Consider the following 19,380-nt stretch of genomic DNA (forward strand, 5'->3'; position numbering starts at 1 on the left):
AAATAGTGCAGATAAGCACAGAATTCCGCCTCACGGTCACCACACTCGGTTATCAGATAATGCCAGAGCTACAGGTACATATTGCAAGCAGTAGCACAAATAACATATAATGGCAGACAATGAAATAAGGTAAACACATCAAATAGTACCGGTACCGCTGCAGCGTGCAGCCCGCTCCACATATCGCTGTGGCGTGCAGCCCGCTCTGTTTATCGTCGACAGCGCTCACTGGGGGTATGCAGACTCCGGGAGGGGCCCCTTACGGCCCAAGCGCAATAACAAGCCATCTCGTGGCATCAATCTAGGCCCTCGGCCTCACATAAATATCAGTGCAAGACTGCTGCGGCGTGCAGCCCGATCCATAAGTATCCTCACAATACAGGCCCTCGACCTTACTCAGTCAACAAAATCACATAAGCCACTCGGGCAACAATAAAACAATGTTTCTCACCCCAAAACAACATTTAAATATCATTTGAGTATTAAAACTGAGTTAACATGGCTGAGTTTTGAAAACAGTGGAAAATAACATGACTGAGTTCAAATATATAATTAAATCAGTGAGGAATTTTCAACAACAATCCCCGAAGGGTTCAAATAGTTGGCACGAAGCCCAAGTATGGCATTCAGCCCAAATAATGATGATAGCAAACTAATTTCAATCAAATACGTGGTAAAATCATTAATCGGGATGGACTAAGTCATAATTCCCAACGGTGCTCTACCCCACGCTCGCTATCCGGCGTGCAAGTCACCTCAACATAGCACTATGATGTGCAATCCGGGGTTTCAAACCCTCAAAATATCATTTACAATCATTACTCACCTCGAACCAGCGAAATCTCTAGCTCGCGACGCCATTGCCCCTCAATTCGGCCTCCACGCGCGTCGAATCTATCCAAAACCACAACGAATCCGTCACAATATCCCAAGGAAACAAAACCCAATCAAAAATAATCGAAAAACAACAAAATTCCCGAATTTAGCAAAACTCGAGCCCCGGGCCCACTTTTCAAAACTCAGAAACTTCCACACCAATGGATTCCTTATCTCGCCACGAGTCTATACATATCAAAATCACAAGAATCGGAGTCTATTTGACCCCTCAAATCCCTAGTTTAAGCTCTCTTAGGTTCAAGCCCTAAACCACATTTTTGACCTTTAATTTCTTATGCTTTCAGCTCTAATCCATGTATTTACACCATTAAATCATGTTTTTAAGTCCAAGAGTTCATACCTGATCAAAGCCCTTGAAACCCTCTTCAAAATCGCCCAAAAACTCTCCAAGTCCAAAGTGAAATATGTTATTTTTCTCAAAATTTTGCGAAGATGAATTAAATATTTCTGTCCAGCAGAAACCGCTTCTGCGGTCAAAATGTCGCTTCTGTGACTACCGCTCTTGTGGTCTCCTTCTGCTTCTGCGGAAATTCCCATAATCCAAAAACCCGCTTCTACGACTTAAATCCCGCATCTGCGACTTCGCAGATGCGGCTTCCCCAACCGCTTCTGCGGAATCAGCGCCCAGGTCCCATCACCGCTTCTGTGGTCCAATCTTCGCACAAGCGAGACTGCTTCTGCGGTCCAAGCTTCGCAGAGGCGAAAACACTAGTTGCAGCAGACTTAGCAACATGAAAAATTCCAAAACTCTCCGTTTAACCATCCGAAGTCACCCCGAGGCCCCCGGGACCTCAACCAAAAATACCAATGCATCCTACAATGTTATTCAAACTTTTTCCAATCATAATAACCCATCCAACAACACTAAAATCATCAATTCACATCGAATTCAAGCCTAAGTTCTTCTAAAACTTCCGAAACACGCATTCGATCAAAAACCCAACCAAATCACCTCCGAATCACCTGAAATTTTACACACACATCCCAAATCACCTAACGAAGCTATTGCAACTCTCGGAATTCCATCCCGACCCTCGGATCAAAATCTCACCTATCAACCGGAAATCGCCAAAATACTAACTTCGCCAATTCAAGCCTAATTCTACACCGGACCTCCAAAATTACTTTCGATCACACTCCTAAGTGACAAATCGTCCCCCGAAGCTAACCGAACCATCGGAATTCATATTCGAGCCCTCTAACACACAAATCAACGTCCGGTTGACTTTCCAAAACAAGCCTTGCTTGAAGAGACAGTGTCTCATTTCCTTCTAGAACCAATCCAAATCAACTCGTTCACACCCAACACTGATAATGAAGCATAAAGAAATAGAAAATGGGGGAAACGGGGCCGTAACTCACGTGACGACGGGTCGGGTCATCACATCCTCCCTAACTTAAACAAGCGCTCGTCCTCGAGCGTACCCAGAGTTTACCTAGAAGCCAACCAATAGCTGAATGACCTTACCAAGCATATACCTGGGTGATCCCACATCACCCTATCTCACATAGGTCCGATAACACAACATAGCTGAAATTTCACAATCCATCTAGTCCATAAACCATAGAACCACATTGCTCTTTCCGAAATCATACACAAGATCAGAACCTCACATCTCTACTCAGAATAAGCCCGAACCAGCTGTAATAACCCATACCTGCAACCTCGGGTGCAATCATATGATGTACTACATAACCCAAACACTCGAAACGATAACTTCTATTCGCAGCAGTTGCCCACAACACCCGAATAGCGGTAGAAAACCTCTTATCAACTAAGGTCTTATTCCAACACTTTCATATACTGCCAACGATAAATGAAGCACGCAATAAACCGTAACCATTTCTCAGATCAACCATTCATGAAGCCACTTCCCTTTTGACTAATACCACAGCAGATTCCGAGCCGAACCTCGATATTATCCTTCCAACAAGCTGAAATCAAATCTGTTCGTATTCATTAGTGACCCCAACGATCACCTCGGATCCAACATACCACTCTGGTGATATGACACCTCAATACAGGCCTAAGCCACAACTTGCATAATACGCGCACCAATAAGAAACGGTCTGAACATACTCAAATCATGAAAAATGACTCCAATGAAAGAGCTGTACCTCAAGCTCATCGGTACCATCACAACACAAGGCTGAGACCCCGTCTCACATCATAGAAATAGAACACCTGAATCTACCCCGAAAGGTCATATCTCCACGTGGCCTCACTACAATTCGCGATCCTATCCAAACACTGTTGCACATGAAACACCTCAAGTCACTATGCTCAAAATCGATAGCCACGCACAATTTGATGTCTGGAACCAAAGCAATTCATTACACCCACGGTGAAACAAACAACATACGCCACGCAACCCGATAGGTCATAACCAATACTCCATTTACCGAGCAACACCCAATTACTCTTCCCGCTCGACTCTCACTATGAATCCCCAATAGAACCGCACCACATGTGCCCATAACCAACAAATCATAACGTCTCACAACACCGAAAAGCAACTCATAGCTCTCCTCAGATCACTAACAAGCTCAATAACGATCGAATCAACCTATCCCTCAACAATACAATTCGGGGCCAACCAAGCCAACTCAAGCTAAACACGTATCCACATCGGCCTACCAACGAACTCATTACCAAGAAAGCCTGAAGCTGCTCCTTCCACTACTATAACTCCTGCCGGAGCCGTACGATACGGTGCCCGGCACCAAATCAATATCGAAATCCACAACCTCGCCCGGCGACATGCCCGGCCATAAGAAACGCATCCGAAAAGTCCCTTAACACCGGAACGGAACCAATGGTAGGAACCTCTGCACTAACATCCATCACGAAGGCCCAATAAAGAAAAGCAATCCTTCCCAGCCGTCCGCTGGGTCTTTGAAATATAAACCACTCTGCAAGAACATAATCCAATGCACCTCGCCACTCAACCCGTGGCATTTCCGGCATAGCCCGTAGCGCAATAGTTCAGCATCACCTAACACTAAGACAACCAGTCTGAATTTCAACATCACATCCAAAATCTAACATACCAGCAAATAAAGATCCACTCGAGCCTCCAAATCCCGATTGCCGCTAAACGGTGCCAAATACATACGATCCACAACCACAACATAGCCTGTACATGAGAACTCCCAGTCTCCAACTCCATATAGCACACGAATCATCATACCTGATCCCAATTTTGCCGTCCGAACGCATACCACACCTTAAATACCCCATCACTCCACGATAGATACTTTAAAATTTCCTGTGCCACCAAGCAAACCCGAATACCACCAGTTGATCCAATAAGAAAATGCCGCAATACTACCGAAGTATCATCAGTTTAATCACATTACCCTTTTTCTGAGACGTATACTCTCGATAATTCGCTTTCAATTAGCAGCACCATTTCCTTGATTATCTGAGGCTACCCGTTGCCTAAGAGTTTTATGAACTTCTTTTCAGAACTGAACTGAAACCTCGTACACGCAAATCTCGACCCTCCACAACATACCGCATATACCATACCATCCAAGGATAGCAGGAAAACTTTTATCTCCCTTCTGAGCCACAGACATCTACGCACTCAACTAGTCAAGAACTTCCATTGATCCCATCTAGAAGAAAAATCATTACACATTCCATGTCTCTCATATTCGTATAAAATGCACCTCTTCAACCACGGTGGAAATCAGCAAGAACTCTCTCAATTCCGTTTGCATAAATTAAACTGCCAGGACGGAATACTTCTAACTCGACCAAGCTAAGCAAGCCATCAAAACCCAAGAGCATTGCTGCAAAATACTTGTAAGGGCTCATTACCTCGAACACATATGAAGAATTAATCATATCCTTACCATACCGATTCGGTCTACTATCAAGCTATTCCATCTATCTAATTTCCCTTCTGATTCATCATCAACTTGATATTCCCCCTTGCTGTAGCACCACAGTTCCTCAACCCAGGCTCACTACACGAGACCCAAGCACAAGACCACACTGTCTAAGACCCATAAGCCACAGAATCCTCTCTCAAATATTCCCAGAAACACCACATTCCAAAATACTTTACTCTGAAGAACTTCCTGCGAATCTAAATTCGTTACCTTACTTTCTAGATACTGATACATAGAATCCCATAATTAACATAAAATACCACAAGTCTTGACCTTTTCTAATGAAAACACCGTCTCTAACCACATACACAACCTTAAGACACCTGATTGTTACATGTAGAATCTTGAACATATTAAAATCATTCTCGAGAGTCATTTACTTCTTATTCAAACTGTAATTCACCTTATCAACCGAACATAACCACCCGTGCCTCATTAGCACTCTGACACCGCAGGATATGACCTCATCCGAATACAAACAAACATCTTCCTGCTCCATGCACTGAGCATTCTTTACCAACAACAGCTTAAGACATCCTGTGATTCTCACACATCTACGAAGCACCATATAACCTTTGTCAAAATTTTGCTTCACTCGTGCCATCCTCGGCTCAATTTCCGCAACCAGAACTGATTCGCCAGCATGCCTCAAATCGGAACCAACATAGCACTTAACCATACAATTAGCTAATCAATAGCAAACTCCCCAACTTGGCTTGAAGCCATAGATCAAAATACTCCCAACAACTCATAACGCACATACCCCATTGCTGCCGTAATACCATAGTGAGATTAAACTCAATCCTTCATAAGCTTGTGGAAACACAAATCATCTAGAACTGTAAATCTTCTACAAACCTCGCATTCATCCCCGCAACAGTTAAGTCCACTCTCTTAAGCGACCCGAAATTTCAAATTTCAACACATAGCCTTCCATTACACATGAGATCTTCTAACATACACATAAGGATCACACCACTTCGGAACACTCCGCAGGAGATAACCCACCTGTTTCGCCTCAATATAACATTTTCGTATACCTTCCACCGTCATACACATTACACCGCCACTTAGTCTTCCTGAGTCTAAACTCATACCGCAACATGAAATTTTTACTTCACTCCCATCTAGGAGACACGAAACGATTCTTCACGCGCCCATAACTCGATTACACATCAAATCACAATAGAAATCGAACACTTAATAGTTCATCTGTTATCCAGCAGACTCCCTCGTCACTACCAAGTCATATAGATACATCTCGCAGTACAAACATACTCAACACATAGCTATCCAACCGCCATTCCCGCTAATAGGGACAATACCGAACATATAAGTTCGAACACTTGCTCACACAATCAGCACCTCGGTGCTCAAGCCATAGGAAAAAAATCCGGCCTCAAGTCCTCCAGACTGGCCCAACATCAACTCACAGAGATTACATCTCGCCCCTCGATCGGGGAATCACAAGCCATCAAGGCACATCTGATACTGAGCGTTCATGCGCGCGTACGAACACGTGGAAGGAATTTCAAGAGTTTATTTTCAAGCTGAATCAAGGACGCACGATAAGAATTCAAGAATGTGAAGTTTTCCTAAAGGTTCTATAGCCTCTCGAGAATAAATACAGACGTCTCCGTACCGATCCGCGAGACTCTACTAAACCTGCTCATGACTCGTGAGACCTGGTAACCTAGGCTCTGATACCAACTTGTCACGACCCAAACCCCACACTGGTCGTGATGGCGCCTCTCGTGAAGACAAGGCCAGCCAACTAACCCAACTCGTCTCTTTAAAAATAGTTAAGCATAAATGAACAACAAAGATATGATTTAATGATATTGATTAATGAAATTACAACCCCACACAGCCCTAATCGGGGTGTCACAAGTCACGAGCATCTATAAGAATGTAATTCCACTTTACAAGTCTAGAAATACACTGAACAGGAATAATGAATAACATAGAAAGACAGTGGTGCTGCGAACACTGGCAGTCACCTCGCTAAACCTCTACATCTCTGCCTCCACGCAGCCAATACCCCCTACCGGGTGGATAAATACCTGCGACTGCACGCGAGGTGCATGGAGTAAAGTGAGTACTCCAACTCAGTGAGTATTAAAGGTAAATAACAGCTGAGCAGTAAGAAATCACGTAAAACAAATCATCATGCTATATAGGGGCAGTGAAAAAAACCCTTTGAGAAAAAATAACAGTGAAGCTGTAAAACCTTTAGAAATATCTTAGCTCAGTTTAAAACCTCTTTTGAAAATGACTTTTCCAACAATTATGCAATTGAATGCAAAACAAATAGTGCAGATAAGCACAGAAGTCCGCCTCACGGGCACCACACTCGGTTATCAGATAATGCCAGAGCTACAAGTAAATATTGCAAGCAGTAGCACAAACAACATATAATGACAGACAATGAAATAAGGGAAACACATCAAACAGTACCGGTACCGCTGCGGCGTGCAGCCCGCTCCACATATCGCTGCAGACTCCGGGAGGGGCCCCTTACGGCCCAAGCGCAATAACAAGCCATCTCGTGGCATCAATCTAGGCCCTCGGCCTCACATAAATATCAGTGCAACACTGCTGCGGCGTGCAGCCCGATCCATAAGTATCCTCACAATGCAGGCCCTCGGCCTTACTCAGTCAACAAAATCACATAAGCCACTCGGGCAACAATAAAACAGTGTTTCTCAGCCCAAAACATCATTTAAATATCATTTGACTATTAAAACTGAGTGAACATGGCTGAGTTTTGAAAACAGTAGAAAATAACATGACTGAGTTCAAATATATAATTAAATCAGTGAGGAATTTTCAACAACAATCCCCGAAAGGTTCAAATAGTTGGCACGAAGCCCAAATCTGGAATACAGCCCAAATAATGATGATCGCAAACTGATTTCCATCAAATACGTGGTACAATCATTAATCGGGATGGACTAAGTCATAATCCCTAATGGTGCTCTACCCCACGCTCGTTATCCGGCGTGCAAGTCACCTCAACATAGCACTATGATATGCAATCCGGGGTTTCAAACCCTCAGAATATCATTTTACAATCATTACTCACCTCGAACCGGCAAAATCTCTAGCTCGCGACGCCTTTGCCCCTCAATTCGGCCTCCACGCGCGTCGAATCTATACAAAACCACAACGAATCCGTCACAATATGCCAAGGGAACAAAACCCAATCAAAAATAATCGAAAAACAACAAAATTCCCGGATTTAGCAAAACCCGAGCCCCGGGCCCACTTCTCGAAAGTCAGAAACTTCCACACCAACAGATTCCTTATCTCGCCACGAGTCTATACATATCAAAATCACAAGAATCGGAGTCCATTTGACCCCTCAAATCCCTAGTTTAAGCTCTCTTAGGTTCAAGCCCTAAACCGCCATTTTCGACCTTTACTTTCTTAAGTTTTCAGCTCTAATCCATGTATTTACACCATAAAAATTATGTTTTTAAGTCCAAGAGTTCATATCTGATCAAAGCCCTTGAAACTCTCTTCAAAATCGCCCAAAAACTCTCCAAGTCCGAAGTGAAATATGTTATTTTTCTCAAAATTTCGCGAAGATGAATTAAATATTTCTGTCCAGCAGAAATCGCTTCTGCGGTCAAAATGTCGCTTCTGCGACTTCCGCTCCTGCGATCTCCTTCCGCTTCTGCGGAAATTCCCATAATCCAAAAACCCGCTTTTGCGACTTAAATCCCGCATCTGCGGCTTCGCAGATGCGGCTTCCCCAACCGCTTCTGCGGAATCAGCGCCCAACCGCTTCTGCGGTCCAATCTTCGCACAAGCGAGACCGCTTCTACGGTCCAAGCTTCGCAGAGGCGAAAACACCAGTTGCAACAGACTTAACAACATGAAAAATTCTAAAACTCTCCGTTTAACCATCCGAACTCACCCCGAGGCCCCCGGGACCTCAACCAAAAATACCAATGCATCCTACAACGTTATTCCAATCATAAAAACCCATCCAACAACACTAAAATCATCAATTCACATCGAATTCAAGCCTAAGTTCTTCTAAAACTTCCGAAACACGCATTCGATCAAAAATCCAACCAAATCACCTCGGAATCACCTGAAATTTTACACACGCATCCCAAATCACCTAACGAAGCTACTGCAACTCTCGGAATTCCATCCCGACCCTCGGATCAAAATCTCACCTATCAACCGGAAATCGCCAAAATACTAACTTCGCCAATTCAAGCCTAATTCTACACCGGACCTCCAAAATTACTTTCGATCACACTCCTAAGTCACAAATCATCCCCCGAAGCTAACCGAACCATCGAAATTCATATCCGAGCCCTCTAACACAGAGGTCAACATCCGGTTGACTTTTCCAAAACAAACCTTCCTTAAAGAGACTAAGTGTCTCATTTCCTTCTAGAACCAATCCAAATCAACTCGTTCACACCCAACACTGATAATGAAGCACAAAGAAATAGAAAATGGGGGAAACGGGGCGGTAACTCATGTGACGACGGGTCGGGTCGTCACATCGGTCTTTAACTTAGTGTTACAAGCACAGAAATTAAGGACAAGTAGTCCTTAACTTAGAGTTACAAGCACGGAAATTAAGGACAGGTAGTCCTGAACTTCGAGTTCCAAGTTCAAAAGTTAAGGACATGTAGTCTGAACTTAGACTTACAAGCTCATAAATTAAAGACAGCTCATCCTGAACTTACAGTAACAAGCTCATAAGTTAAGGACACTTGGTCCTGAACTTTATGAGCAAAAGGGTATTTTCGTCCGGGCGGGTAAAGTTTATTAAAGCAGTGGCTAAAGACTAAAGATATTTTAAATAGTGGCTTAAAAGTAAATACATTTCTTATCAGTGGCTAACTTTGCACTTCCCCCAAAATTTGCGGTATTTTAAAATGATCCCCGATACCCATAGTCTCTTCAGGGTTTTTTTTTGCCGAATTAAATTATTCATCGAAGTCTATAGGATTGCGTACTATTGCTTTTCAGGATTTCTTTACTAATCAGGTAGAGTAGATGCTATTATTACTCTACTTATCTGATAAGTTGTTCATTGGAGTCTACCAGATTGTCATACTTCTGCTCTTTAGCGATTTCTCTACCGGATCGGTAGAGTTGATGTTATATTTTGTCTACCTATCTATTAAGTTGTTCATCGAAGTCTACCGGTTTGCATTCTTTTTCTCGGTTGTATTAACAAAATATGCTTCGATTTGCAACTTCAATTTCGATCAAACAACCCCAAATCAGCTCCAAATGATCTCAAATTTGAAGCAAAACTTTCAAATACTAATACAAAATAATCACCAATCACCAACTTAGTCAAATAATACCAAATCAAAATGACCCGCTTTGTCTTATTCACCAATTTCTATGGTCCAATAATAAAATTTTGAGATTTTTACAGTAAATCAACAAGATTTGTATTTGAACTAAAAGTTTAAGCACAAATTATCAACATTCAGAAGATTTTAATAATAAGCGATCATTGACTTTTATTTTCTACCATCAAACCAGTTAGAGGCTCCATTAGTCCCAGAATGATACATGTAAATAATTGAATTAATTATGAGTTGAAGAACACGGCCCTAAATTCAATAAGACACAAATTAAAGCCTTGCATAACAGCAGGTTGCTGTGGTGTAGTGGTTATCACGTTAGTCTTACACACTAAAGGTCTCCAGTTCGATCCTGGGCAGCAACATTAGTTTTCTTTTTTTGTCACTTTGATTTTGCTCTCCATTCTTAAATTCCACTTTTTTTTCTTTTTTTTTTTCGGGTACTAATAGGCTTTTTCGATACATTATTTCCTTAAAAACACCATAGTCTTCTATCAACTTCAACTAAGATTTTAATAAGCAATTGTTCCCTTCCAAGTCCTGCACATGAGCTTCTATTGTTCATTTAGTCATTGTATCAAAATGAGGACCCAAAATGAACCAAAGTTTGGCAAAATACATAGTTCAAAACCTCAGCATGTAGCTTTCAAATCTTGGCCATCATAATATGAACCAAAGTTTGGCAGTTATATAAATTCGCTTTTTAATGTTGTTTTGACAAGTTTGAGTTTTGCATGTAACGTGAAACTGAACTTGACAATGAAATGTTGGAGTATCTTGAAGTTGCAGCAACAGAAATGAGTGACTTCTAGGTAAGTGAACCAGGATTGGATCATTATTCTAGCATGTATGTGAAGTTTATGTTCTATCATGCTTGAGTCATTGCATTTTCCCCATTTTTCTAATTATTCAGGCCTCTAGTACTCCCTCAATTTCAATTTACACGAGGTAGTTTGACTCTTGCACGAAATTTAATATTGGAGTTTCGATGGTTCCGATAGGCCCGAATGGTAATTTGGACTTAGGCGTGCGTCCGATTTGAATTTAGAGGTTCGTAGGGTAATTTGAAGCATTTCGGCGAAATTGAAAAGTTAAATTTTGGAAGATTGAGAGGTTTGACTGAGAGTGGACATTGGTGATATCGGGATCGAAATGTAATTCCGAGAGTTGGATTAGCTCTGTTATGTCATATGAAATTTGCATGCAAAATTTGACGTCATTCCAGGTTGATTTGATATGTTTCAGCGCGAGTTTTGGAAGTTAGAAGATTTGGAAATTCATAAGTTTGATTCGTGGTGCGATTCGTAGTTTCGACGTTGTTTGATGTGATTTGAGACCTCGAGCGAGCCCGGGTAATGTTATGGAACTTGTTGGTATGTTTCGACGGGATCTCGGGGGCCTCGTGTGTATTTCGGATGGGCTACGGGGCATTTCTTCATGCTTTGAGTTGCTGGTTTCTGGTGTTGTTGTTACTCTTCGCAATTGCGAAGATGATGATGCGATCACGAAGTGATTCTGGGAAGCTTAGTATTTTTGCTCATCGAGGACGCGGCAGTGAGCATGCGTTCAAGAAGGTTCAGCTGGTTGTGGTTCGCGTTCGCGTAGTGTGTTCTGCATTCCCATAAGGAAGTTGAAGACTGGTGGAATGTTACTCATTGCGTTTGCGAGATTTCGTACGCAGTCGTTAAGGTTGGCCAATTTATTCATCGCGTTCGCGGGGTGGTTTCTGCGAACGCGAAGCTCATTTTCCTTGAGTAGTGATTTTTGTGTTCCGCGATCGCGTAAGAGGAATGCCTGGGCAGAGTTATAAGAGCTCTATTTTGAGGGTTAGCCATTTTTATCATTTTTGGGAGTTGTAGACCTCGACTTTGGGAGATTTTTCGTGGGTTTTTCAAGCAATTCATTGGGATAAGTGTTCTCTACCCGAATCTTATTATATTTCATGAATCCATGGCTATTTTCATCATTTAATTAGTGAATTAAGTTGGAAATTTGGGAAAAATTTGTAAAATCTTTCAAAATGTAAAATGGTGACTTGAAGGACGAATTGATACCAAAATTGATAATTTTGGTATGGTTGAACTCGTATCGAAATGGGTGTTTGGGGTTTTTAAATTTTATCGAGTTTCGAGGTGCGGGCCCGGGGGTTGACTTTTTAGTTTTTGTTAAAGATTAAAGCTTTATTATCCGGAATTGTTTCCTATGAGTTGTATTTATGATTTGAAGTTATTTTGCTATATTTGAGACGTTCGAAGGTTGTTTCACTCGAGCATATCATTTTAGAGTATCGGTCTAGCTTCTTTGAGGTAAGTGTCTTGTCTAACTTTGTGTGGGGGAAGCTACCCCTTAGGAATTGAGTTAATTGTACTATCTTGTTATGTGAAAGCCGTGTACGCAAGGTGACGAGTGGGTACACGGTCTATATATGGTAATTGACTAGTTCAGAGTGTCTAGTCTATTTCCACGCCTTTAATTGAATTGTCGTAACATGTGATATCTCGTTGTTAGTCTACTCTTACATGATCTATTTGACGCTGTTAGCACTTATTGTACCTCTTACTCGTTATTTGGCCCTTATATGCCTTACTTGGTGTTATTGCCTTCCTTATTGTCTTGTTACCTCTTAATTGTTGAATTTCTTCTATGACTCTATGCTTATCTGCTACATGTCCTAATTGTTGTGATTGCATACTTAGTTATCGCATGCCTTACCTGTCCTGTCATTTTTTTAAAGATTGGTGTATTCATTTGATTTTTAAGTGGTTTCTTTGTTGCCATGTACTCATACCCTTGATTGTAGAAATTCTTGTAAATTGAATTATTGATGTTGATTTAAATTATTGTACGGGGGATCTGGTTGCACGCCTGATCTCATCCAAGTCACACCTCTATTCGAGGTTATGAAACGGTCGATGCAATAGTAATACCCAACTGAGAGTCGGGGTTGAATTCCACAAGGAGCTATATGAATGAGTAAAGTAGTATATATTTGGACTAAGCGCGTGAAGTATCTAGATTGCACTTCCACAAATGTGATTTTGTTTTACTTCTAAAATTATGCTAAGGATTACAATTCTAAAGAGATAAAACTAGAGAATGTTGCTTTTGATTGTTTTTCAAAGATATAAAAGGGCTAGGGCTATGACCTTTACCTAGGTGTTTGCCTAACGGGTTGTAAACTTTAAAGTTTGTTTTGTTGGTCGAGGTGTATTATAGCTATCAACACTCAAGTACCCACTCAATACCTCTTGGTAAGAGAGTGATTTTGCCCAATTTGGCTTTCTCAAGTCCAAATGGGTATTGAATAAAATAGTTGATAAAATGCTCAAGTCGGGTTTTACTATCTCTAGGTTCAACCCTTTAATTGGGACTATCAATCTCTTGATTCTATCCCAAATTCTTGTTAGTCAAGTTTTCCTAGACTAAGTCTCTCTTTCTCAAGCAGAGACCAAGTAGGCATGAACTAATGTTTGCAACCATTAATTCTAGAATTAAAAGCAAGAACAAGGCCAAATAATAAACACCCAATCATAAACAAGCCATAAATCAAATACCCATTAGGTTTACACAGTAGGGTTGGGTCACAACCCTAGTTAAAAATCTAGCTACTCATAATGGGTATAGAAGAAATAAAGAATAAAAGATGATAAAACTCATATTGAAAGATTAGGAGATAAAAATCCAATATTTAATCACCAAAGTAAGCTAAAGTTGCCTAAAGAAGTAAGGAAAAACGGCTACAGGAGTTCCAATGTTCAAAACTTAACCTAAATTCATGAAACTAGTCTATTTATACAAAGCTGGAAATTCGGGAAAAATACCCTTTCGGAGGTTCTGCGACCGCACAATTCCATGTGAGGTCTGCACTTTTTCTTCAATCTTGACAGGAGTTGGATCTGCAGCCGCATAATACTGGAATGTGGCCGCATCTTTCATAATCTGCGGTCCGCACAATTCTTGGTGCGACCATGTAGGGCCCTTCTGCGGACCGCATAATTCTGAGTGCGGCCGCATGGCTGACTTCTGCGGCCGCACAATAATTGTGCGGTCCGCATTTCCTTTAGACTTGAAATGATGACTCTCTGAACTTTAGCTTTGGCATAGCTTCTGCGGCCTCACAATAATTGTGCGGTCCGCACTTTACACATGGGCTCTGATGGACATCCTTCACATTCTGCGGTCGCAGATGAAAATATGTAGTCCACACTTGGGCCTTTGTGCCTGATTTTTGTCCTTGAGTTCAGATCAATCCTTTTTGAGTTGGATTTCATCTTTGCGGCTCATTTTCCAATACTCCTGCTATTAAGAATATTTCATCAATTTTTGGGAATATAATTAAGCATTTGTTTTTACTAAAATGAAAGCTAAAAGGCGCTAATAAGTAGTCAAAATCTCCACTTATCAATGCCGCAACAGGTGAAATAAGGGTGAATTGATATGGTGAAATAAGGGTGAATTATGATATTGACTCTGATTATATGGTGGGACCGAGTTGCGCGCCGCAACATATATTTATTTATTACTATTGATATTCACATGGTGGAATAAGGGTGAATAGTATTGTACGGTGGGATCGGGTTGCGCGCCGCAACAGTTTATGTGTTTTGTATTCCCTATTATATTGTATTGGCTTCGGTTCTTTCGTACGAGACTCTGAGAATTTGTATTTTGGGTTTTTCACTGGTTTTCGAGGAATGAGTTGTTGTCATTGATTTATTGCCTTGCCGTCATTTCCTGAATTCTTTTCCTAATACTATTATTTTGGTGAATTGATTTTCAAGATGAATTTACTACGCTGAGTCATTACTTCATATCCTGCTGAGTTGTTAGTAATATAGCGATTTTAATTAAAAGAATTAATAACATGCTTACCTTATGTGATTTTTAAGTTAAAACTCGCCACTTTATTCGGTACTTTACCATTTCTAATAGTTGTCATATTTTACTTTAATTGATTTCTCAATTTAATCTCCTTTCACTGCCTGATGTTTTTTTTACGTTACTTAAAAAGGAATTGTTATTATGTTTTAATTTAAAAATTTCTATATTAAATTCAGTATCTTATTCGATGCTATATTTTATTTGAAAATGTTATTTTCTGCACCCAAATGATTTCTAAAATAAAATCATTTTTCTCATTGATTTTCTACTTGGTTCAGAAACTATAATTTTATTTTACAATATATAAATAAAATCTCTTGAACATCCTAATTAGCATTTGTCACGGATATTATGTCCCAAGTAGCATGTGAATTTTGCCGTGCGAAGTGAGGTGAAAAAATATGGGCACAAGGTTCCATGTATGTTAGTGGTTTAGAAGTTGTGATTTATGATATGAGATTACGAGAAGTGGGATTTTTGAAATTGTGCATTAGAAATGATTTGATTGGTTGAGTTGATATCGTTTTCCTACTTGACCACATTTATACTACATCCGTACCCCGACTTGTAATCTGAATTCTCTCTGCGGTTGGAGGCTTCAAGGTACACTTGCTGGACGTTCGCAGACTCCGAAGTCACCTTCTATTGTATTTATTTCCATTATTTCCTATTAATCCGGTACAGTGATGTATTCGTTATGTATAATTACTCCTAGAAAGGCTTATGACTTGTATTACCGGTTTTGGGATATTGTATCATGTAGAGACTATTGGTTTATTCAGAAATTTCTGGTTCCTGTTCAACAACTATTTAGTAAAATTCGTTATCATTTTGGTATGTGTTAGGCTTACCTAGTTTTAGAGACTAGGTGCCATCATGACTCCTTCGGAGGGATTTTGGGTCATGACAAGTTGGTATCAGAGCTCTAGGTTCATTGGTGCTACAGTCATAAGTAAGTTCAGTAGAGTCTTGCGGATCGGTACAGAGACGTTTGTATTTATATTTAAAAGGCTACAAAAACTATCAGGAAATTCCACTTCTTTCATTCATTATCGTGCGAGATTGACTCAGCTCGAAGCACATGTCTTATGTTCCTTTGCATCCACTCGTGTATGGTGTTGCGCACTCGGTACCAACTATGCGCCAGCAGTTCGTGATGTTGCGGATGGGCTACGAGGGAGTCAGGGATTCTCAAACATTGTCTCAACGTGTCGTCTAGAGCGAGGATGCGGAGGTATTGAGATATTATTCAGTTGTTCACGTGGGGGGTGCAACGGGTTCTGGCATCTAGTCTATAGGTACGATCTTGGGAAGGTTTAATTGGTTGACTAGTGGTCGCGATCGTGGTAGGGTCACGAGGTGGATGTTGATTGAGGATAGTTGGTGTTATTAGAGACTATGTGGTTCGTATGGGATTTCTAGTCAATTGAAGTTATATCTTATCATTCGAAGCACTGGAGGAAGCGAGTTTGACTGTCATGAGTTTGTGGATCATCGGATGTTGTGTCCTATGGCTTTGCGCAAGTGGGGGAGTCCACTATCGATGAGCAACTTGCAAGGTAAGGTGTTGTATCAGCTTTGGCCCAAGGTGTATATATACGGTATTGAAAGATTCCCCGAAATTTGCATATGATTAAGATCTGAGATTTGCATGGGATGATGTTGGGGCTTACGGTGTTTATGCGTCATTAATGAATCTACATTTCAGTATCAAGGCGGTCAGAGAAAAAACTTCATATTCACAGAAGGTCTATTCAGCGTGGGCATCTCAATTGGGGAATTATGGGGTGCTTCAGAAGAAATACGACGGTTTATGAGCTTCTGGGCTACGTGGTTTGTGCTAGGATTTTATGCATTGAGTTTTGGTTAGGGTCGTTGTGTATCGACAGGAAGAAGTGTTACCCCATAGGAAGGACGAGGAGTATCTGAAAAAATGGGACAGCTCTGTGTTGTTGGGTCAGCATAGCAATGGAAGTAATTGATCCTTTTTGGATGGAAATTCTCCACCGGCGTTTGTGGTAGTACTCTTGGGTTGGACTGTTTGTGTGACTCGATTGAGTTGGGGAGATGCGGTAATGATGGTTTAGCCGCGTGCGGGCGGGTCTCAGAGAGTTCTCGATGGTGTCAGCCACGGCTTGAGTCGGCTGTCTGCTACGGGCATAAGGAATATGTTGTACATTACGGTCTTCTCCTGTATGGATATTAGAAGTTAATAGAATGTTGGCATTATTGGATATCATAAGAGCGTGCATTTCAGGAAAGCACCTTGTGTTTTGGTTTACAGATGCTTGGCTAGTGGTGTGGTAATTACTGGGTTTTGAGGCTTCTGAGGTTCAGGTTTTGTTACGCGACCCCAAAAATCTATATGGGTGTTTCCGTAAGATGATGAGGTGTAAGGGATGTGTCAGCCATTTAAGTAGCGTTGTTGAGATCGGGTATGGATATTCTGGTATTCATGAGGTTTTGGGGCTGAATGTCCTCATATGCGGACTATTTCTTGTTAGTGGATTGTGTAGAAATGTTGAGAATGGGATAACTGATGGCATAAATTATCGATAGATTTCTATGGACTTTTGGAAGGATATTTACCTGTTTGGGAATGATCAGGATTTGGTTTGGAGGCTATTTGAAAGCCCAATGGAAATGTGTATTTTATATCAGATCAGGCTTGGGTACTCTTGTAAGATTGTATCACGGTTATGTTACCGAGAAGAACAGATATTATTTGTGCCCCTGGCCTATGTTATGTGCATCTCTCTTATGCAATGATAGGTTGTGAGATTGTATGATTATTTTCCACGCATGTTGGAATTCTGTTCAGGCCTTATGGCGATGTGGGCAAGATGGCCTCGTGATGTTGATTTTCTCATTGCACTTTAGTTGTGCTTGCTTTCCTCCATGTTGCATTACTTTTATTCATTTTCCACAATTATACTTGTACACTCTATTGTGCTTGATATCAATATCCATGTAATCAGTGAACTCGAGCACTTTGGCTCGATGAGTATCCCTATGTGGATTGATATATTTGGGACCGGGCTGCATGCCGCCACGGATGTTATGTGGGATACCCTTTCCTTGTGTTTATTTGGTGTTTTTTTTCCCTCTGTGGGATGAGTTAATGAAACTGTACTTTTGTTGTTATATCTGTTGTACTTGTTAGACAGTCCTCGTACCTTGTTGACCTTCTATTTGTGCTGCATAACTGAGTTATTACTGGTCTGGTGTACGAACCGTGTTGTGTGAGAATCTGTTTGGTTCCGTGATGAGTTATCAGTTGGGCTGCTTGCTTGGTGTACGGACGAGAGAGCTTCTTGACTTGTTGATTTTATGGGCGGTTATGAGTTTCCACATGTTTCTTTATCATGGGCAGCATTGCGGAGGTCCAGAATAAAGTCTTATTCGATGTGAAGTGTATTACCGGTGCCAAGATTGTTATTGGACAGCTATGGTGGTGAGAAGTTATTACTACAGGCATTTGAGTTGTGTGGAACATCATGTGATTGTACCTTGGGTTGGAATTGTGGCTCGATTCAGCTTGTTCAGGTTTATACAGTGTATTGATACGAGATTCGGATCCTATGACGAGTTTCAGATGTTGAGGGTTGGGTTCTGTCCTAGAGTTATGGACTAAAGATGAAGTGAGATCTTCAGTTAAGTTGCATTGTCAGGCATATATGGATTGGGGTGATGGGCAATCACCCCCGGGTGTATGTATAGTGAGCTCATGCAGAGATTTGATTGCTTTGGAACGACTCCTGGCACATTCGAGGATGAACGAATGTGTAACGATCCGGCCGGTCGTTTCGAGAGTTTTAGCCCCGTTCCCCCCATTTTCTGCTCCAAATGTGCTTTATAGCTGTTATATGACTTATCGGGTTAGTTGGTTGGGGTCCCGAGAGATTTCAGAAAGAATTGAGACACTTAGGCTCATAAGTGAAAGCTTAAGTTGGAAAAGTTGACCGAATGTTGACTTATGTGTAAACGACATCGGAATTGAACTTTGATGGTTCTATTTGCTCTGTTAGGTCGTTTTGGACTTAGGAGCATGTGCGGATTGTAATTTGGAGGTCCGTAGTGGAATTAGGCTTGAAATGGCGAAAGTTGAGTTTTTGGGAAGTTTGACTGGGAGTGGAATTTTTTGATATCGGGGTCGAATAGGAATTCCGGTAATATGGGTAGGTCCGTGATGTCATTTGTGACTTGTGTGCAAGATTTGGGGTCAATCGGACGTGATTTTATAGGTTTCAGCGTCGTTTGTAGAATTTGGAAATTTCAAAGTTCATTAGGCTTGAATCTATGTGCGATTCGTGTTTTTGATGTTGTTTGAGGTGGTTCGAGGATTCGAGTA

The 19,380-nt window shown here is 41.2% G+C and overlaps 1 non-coding gene across 1 annotated transcript; it reads left to right on the forward strand.

Moving 5' to 3' along the window:
- The first annotated feature begins 10,440 nt into the window (after positions 1-10,440).
- TRNAV-UAC lies at positions 10,441-10,513 on the forward strand. The gene has a single exon. It is a non-coding gene; the product is annotated as a tRNA-Val (tRNA).
- The last annotated feature ends 8,867 nt before the right edge of the window (positions 10,514-19,380 follow it).

The sequence above is a fragment of the Nicotiana attenuata genome, unplaced genomic scaffold (assembly GCF_001879085.1).
Source record: "Nicotiana attenuata strain UT unplaced genomic scaffold, NIATTr2, whole genome shotgun sequence".
Taxonomy (NCBI): Eukaryota; Viridiplantae; Streptophyta; class Magnoliopsida; order Solanales; family Solanaceae; genus Nicotiana; species Nicotiana attenuata.